The sequence below is a fragment of the Triticum aestivum genome, chromosome 7B, assembly GCF_018294505.1.
Source record: "Triticum aestivum cultivar Chinese Spring chromosome 7B, IWGSC CS RefSeq v2.1, whole genome shotgun sequence".
Taxonomy (NCBI): domain Eukaryota; kingdom Viridiplantae; phylum Streptophyta; class Magnoliopsida; order Poales; family Poaceae; genus Triticum; species Triticum aestivum.
In genome coordinates, this window is record NC_057813.1 from 747,802,820 (window position 1) to 747,808,819 (window position 6,000).

Sequence of the window (6,000 nt, forward strand, 5' to 3'; positions counted from 1 at the left end):
CCATTGACAACCTCAGACATGTTATCTAACCCCATTGACAACCTTGTTATACCCCGTTTGCACATGAGTGATGTTGCGATTGTTGGTTGCAATATGACCCATGTTCCGCTCGGGAAAGGCCCTACACCACCGTGTTATCGATTCCATTTGCAACACGAGTCATGTTGCGCTCGGGAAAGGCCCTACACCGCCATGTTATCGATTCCATTTGCAACACGAGTCATGATGCACTCGTCAGTTGCAACATTACCATGTTACACTCGGGAAAACATCTACTTGTTGCACGTGGGAGGGGGTTGCGCTACGGGCCGTCCGGTCAAACTCAGATATGACGTCGGCGGAGAGGCCGACGCGGGCTGAGTTATCAGCCGATTGTTTGCAAGCATTTCTCGTTTTAAAATGATGATCTTTTAACTACCACAACAACAAAAAAGACCACAAAGGCAACAAGTTTTTGTGACATGGCGCGCGACTAGCTTTTGCTACATGTGGCCTGGCTTAGTTGCAGCAGAACAGAAAAAAGAACGGTGGCTTGCAATAGCGGCGACCGACCTTGTAGCATCGGACGTCCAACTTGCAAGTTTTGAGCTGGCCTGCAACAACACCACCCGGTGTTGCCGTGTCTGGTTTTGCCACACAATACCCGCTTGCAAGTTGAGCATTCGCCTTGCCGCAAAACCAGCCAGTCATCCAGCGTCGCCGGCTTTCGTCACACTAAGATCGGTCTTTCTTCAGGACACTAAGATATGCCCTTTGCAATAGAAAATAAATAAATAGCTGATGACCGGATTTGCAGGGTAGGCCATCTGGGTTGCAACATTACGACCTCACCTTGTAGTATGGCGCGCCCGATTTGTGGCATTACTGGCCGATTTTGCATCATCTCACACACAACTTGCAGCAGCGCCATTAGGCCTTGCAGCATCCGCTCGACCAACTTCCCTATGCAACAACAAATGTTACAAATCCTTATTTCTTTGTAACAGAAAAAATCAAGGAAAAAACATTGCACGTATTTAATTAACACGGTGAGTCAAATGCTTTGAAGCGTATATTGACACACACTAGGACCATGGCAATGGAGCGGCCCCGCAAGCCGCCGGCGAGCGCTGCCTCCTCGATGGCTGCCCCATTGCAGCATCCACATTTCCTCCGGCGACCGTCGTTGCCCCGTGCAGCAACTTCGACGAGCGGTGGCCGTCCTTTTGATTTGCAGCAGCGGGCAGGAGTAGCGCATGCAACGGCGGCCGTGGATTTGCTGCCGTTTGCCCTGATCTAGAGGAAGGGGAGGGCAAAGGATAGAGGAAAAATCGACAGAGGAAGACGAAGGATAGGGGAGGCGAGAAGAAAACGAGTGGTTGTGCGGTTTGCTGCATGAGGATAATGAAGAGGGATAGCTGCGCGTGGGCCCAGGCCATGGGACGCGTGTCGATCGCTCAAGCCGCTTTGTGCGTCGTGTGGATCAGCGAATGAAAAGGAACGTTTCCGTTTCCGTAAACTGTCAGTACAATGGTAGTGGGTTTTTGCAACAACAAAAAAAAGAATTGAATGATGGTGATTTTTTGATTTAGGGTCCATAAATATGATATTTTTTTGCAATTTACTCGACTAGAGGAAGAAATTATTTTACTCGTTGAGGCATTCATTTGAAGCCATTGGGATATTTCTTCTTGCGTGGCTCGGCTCCCATTGGACTCTACGGCCGGTCGAGGTAGCCGCTGGCACCGTCCCCTTCGACACGCGAGTCTGTCCGAAGCAGTGTCTTTGCAGGAGAAGGTGGTCGCCCCATCGAAAAAGAAAGGTGGTCGCGTACACGGCCGAGTCATCCTCGGCGGGCGGGCGCAAGGCGATGGCGAGGTGCCGGCTCTCCATGCACGCGGACACGGGCGTACGTGCATACAGCAGCCGCGACCAGGAAAAAAAACCCGTTAGCTTATACGTACTGTTAAGTCGATAGGGGCTTTGGCTCGCGCGGCAGCGGCAGGCGGCAGCGTCAGCCATGGTAGCTGGGTCTGCCCGCACGCGCGCCCGCCGGTGCAGCTGGGTCCCCCGAGCCCACCGCCCGAGCACTGCGCCGCCGTCGGACGTGGCGCGCCGCCCGCCGCTGCAGCTCCTGTCCTGCCCGCCATGGACGCCGCTCGGGACGACGCTCGGCTCGTCGGAAGCCAACCAGCGCCGGCACTGGACCACGGAGTTCTTATGCTGCTCTACCTCGTGCAAGCTGTGCACGTCCGCCACCTACATGCTTAGCAGTATCCTGGACGCCTCCTTTCCGCCATGGTCGAGCTCCCAGAGACCCTCCTCTGTATCCTTGCATTTGATCGAACACCTAGCAGCCAGCCTGCCAAGAGGCGGCCGCGCCGCCGGGCAGTGCGCCACTGGGTCTTCAAGGTCCTTAACAACGTCCACGGCCACCCATGCTCCTCTTCCTCCCACATCACGGGCATCTCCGTTTTGACTGCATACTTCAGCCGAGCTGCCGCTGTCACCGCCGCGTGGTGGTCACCACCGCGCCGCCTCTGCGTCCGAGCCGCCCTGCAGGCCCGAGACCTCGGCTCACGCCCTGGCCATCGTGCTGCTCCGGGCCGCTGCACGCGTCCGAGCGCCGGGCTCGGCGTTCGCGGTTCGCCATGCGCACCAGCGCACGCAGCGCCATCCGAACTCGCTGGCGCACGGGTGCTCCCGGAGGTGGCCAGGTCGTTCAATCCATCCGCCAGTATGAATCAATCAAGCAGCTTGTTGTACACCTGTACATGCGTATGTATTCGCGCGCGAACGACGACGGGTTCCGGCGTTGATGAGGCTCACCTCGACGGCTTCGCTCCACGGCTTGGTGTTGGTGCTCATCGTCAACAAGCTCCCGATCTTGCCCAGCTCGGTGCGGCACCCGAGGAATCTCCTGGAGGCGCGAGGAAGCAAAGAACGTGGTCCGGGGCTAACCGGAGCTGGAGATCGTGCGGCATAAGATCCACCGGCTTTAACCTCCGACCGAGGCATGGCCGCGGCTATGAGCTTACATATGAGCTTGCGGCGGCAGGGCCGGCCGGCGCTGCCGTATCGACCCATTGTCGCCGGCAACGCTAACTGTAGTGGGGTGGGTCCCAAGTCAACCTAACGGGTGATTCAAACGGTGTGACGAGCGCCGTCTTCACCAGGGCCATGTGGCACCTGACAGTGGGACCTATTCGTCAGGTTTTCAATCAAATTGCTCTATCTTGATGCCCACTGCCTCCGCGACGACACTTGTAACGCGCCGCTGCTCCTCGTCGTGGTCGAGCCGCTCCATCCGCGTGCCCACCGTCTCCACGGACGCCGCCGCCGCTGCCATCGCTCGTCGGACACCAGCTTTGCCGCCGCCCAGTCATAACTATCGGGTTACAATCGTCCTAGCGTCTAGGCTCATTACATTCACCTGCTCAAAGTTTCCAGCTTCAGGAACAATTCAGAGAGGGTGCTTGGATCCAAGGGACTTATTTTAGTCTGACTAAAAATAGTCTTTTTAAGAGGCTAAAGTTCGAAGCACCCCTGACTAAAGAGGAGCTAAAACTAGTCTTGAGACTAAAAAACTTTAGTCAGGGGTACCCCTACTAAAATATGGATTAGTCCTCTCTCTTCTCATTTAACTCCTCTTCTTTAACACGGGCGAGTTCTGGATTGAAGGGTTTGGAGGATAATAAATGCTCATTAACTTGATTTTAGTCTCTTTATTACTTGGATCCAAGCATGGGTGAGGCTAGCAAGTTTTAGTTCCATTACTTTTAGTTATGAGACTAAAACGTATCCAAGCACCCTCAGAATTCCCTGTCCATATATAGGTTCAGAAGTGAATTAATGAGCACTATTATCTTGTTCACTCTCGGTACTATCTACTCCTATATATCATTCTACAGTATATATTTATATACTTTTTGCGAATGATATAGTATCAATCTAATATCTGTAAGATTATTGGGAAGCGTTTTAACCCTTTGCTCGGGCCGCACTTGTATTTATATTGGCAATGCCGTGGCTTACAAGAAGGAAATGATCGATAGATCGATTACAGAGAAGGTTGGTAAAGAGCAGAAGAAGAGATAGAGAAGAGATACAAGTTTAAACAGAAGAGTCCTCTCTCTATACAATTCTATCTCTACAATTATTCCAACACTCCCCCTCAATCTAAACCTACGGAACGCCAAGGTTGAGATTGAACTTGAACTCATCCAGCCTTCTCATAGTGAGAGGTTTTGTAAAGCCATCAGCCAGTTGATCACCAGTGGGTATAAACTTGATATCAAGCAGTTTGCGAGCTACTCTTTCTCTGACGAAATGGAAATCAACCTCAATATGTTTAGTCCGTGCATGGAAAACAGGATTAGCTGAAAGGTAGGTTGCACCAATATTATCACACCATAACCTTGCAGCTTGTGGAGTCTTAATACCGAGCTCATAAAGCAAAGTTTGAATCCACATGACTTCAGCAGTGGCATTTGCTAGAGCCTTATACTCCGCTTCAGTACTTGACCTTGAAACTATAGCCTGTTTCCTTGCACTCCACGATATAAGATTTGTTCCCAGAAAAACAGCAAATCCACCTGTAGATCTCCTATCATCAGGACATCCTGCCCAGTCTGCATCTGAGTAAGCAGTCACAAGCATAGACGAAGACTTGACAATTCTAAGTCCAAGTCCTTCTGAGAACTTTAGATACCTCACAATTCTTTTAACCGCAGTCCAATGAGTAGTAGTAGGTGCATGCAAATATTGACACACTTTGTTTACGGAGTAAGAAATATCAGGACGTGTAAGAGTCAAATATTGTAATGCACCCACAACACTTCTGTATTTTGTTGCATCCTCAGGTCCAAGTGCTTCTCCACTATCAATTGTGAGTTTCTCTGAAGTTGAGATTGGTGTACTTACAGGTTTGCAGTTTTCCAGCCCTACTCTCCTGAGTATATCATGAGCATATTTCTCCTGTGAAAGAAGTATACCATCTTTTATCTGTTTGACCTCTATGCCAAGAAAATAATGAAGATCTCCTAGATCCTTAAGAGCAAACTCCATCTTTAAATCCTTAAGCAAACAAGTGGTAGCATCTGAACTTGAACTAGCAACAATAATGTCATCAACATATACTAGAACATAGATAATGACATGTCCTTTTTGATAGAAAAACAATGAGGTATCTGCCTTAGATGGTGTAAACCCAAGTTGTTGTAACTGAGTGCTCAATCTTGAGTACCAGGCTCTTGGGGCCTGTTTCAAACCATATAAAGCCTTATCTAACTTGCAAACAAAATGAGGTGAGCTTTTGTTCTCATAACCTGGTGGTTGCCGCATAAAAACCTCTTCTTCCAGAACACCATGAAGAAACACGTTCTGAACATTTAGCTGCCTTAGGCTCCAACCCTTGGAAAACCGCAATAGATAGCACAAGTCGGATAGTAGCTACTTTAACAATAGGACTGAAAGTATCATCATAGTCAATACCAAATCTCTGCTTGAAACCTTTTGCAACTAACCTTGCCTTATACCTGTAATGCTTCCATCAGATTTCCTTTTAATTTTGTATACCCACTTGCAATCTATGACATTTATGCCCTTTGTTGGTGGTACTAGACGCCAAGTTTTGTTTTTCATAAGTGCTTCATATTCAACATCCATGGCCTTTTTCCATTCCTTACTAGCAAGTGCATCATGCAAATGAGTTGGTTCACCCATACTAGTGACAAAGGCACGTTTAATTTTATCATACCTTATAGTGCTATCAGTGTATTCCTTCTTCTTAACAATACCGGACCAAGATCTCGTGTGTCGAAGTGGAATACCTGGTGCATCAGAATCCTCAGCCGAATTCACAACCGCAGAAGATCCGGCCAGATCTGCTGTACCAGACTGGTCTGGATCCGCTGCGTCAGATCGCTCTAGATCCGAGACGACATGGATCTCCCTCGCGATCAGCGTCTAGTGGAACCGCGTCGCGTGTCACCCTCGCTGGTTGTCTCCTCGGACGCGCGG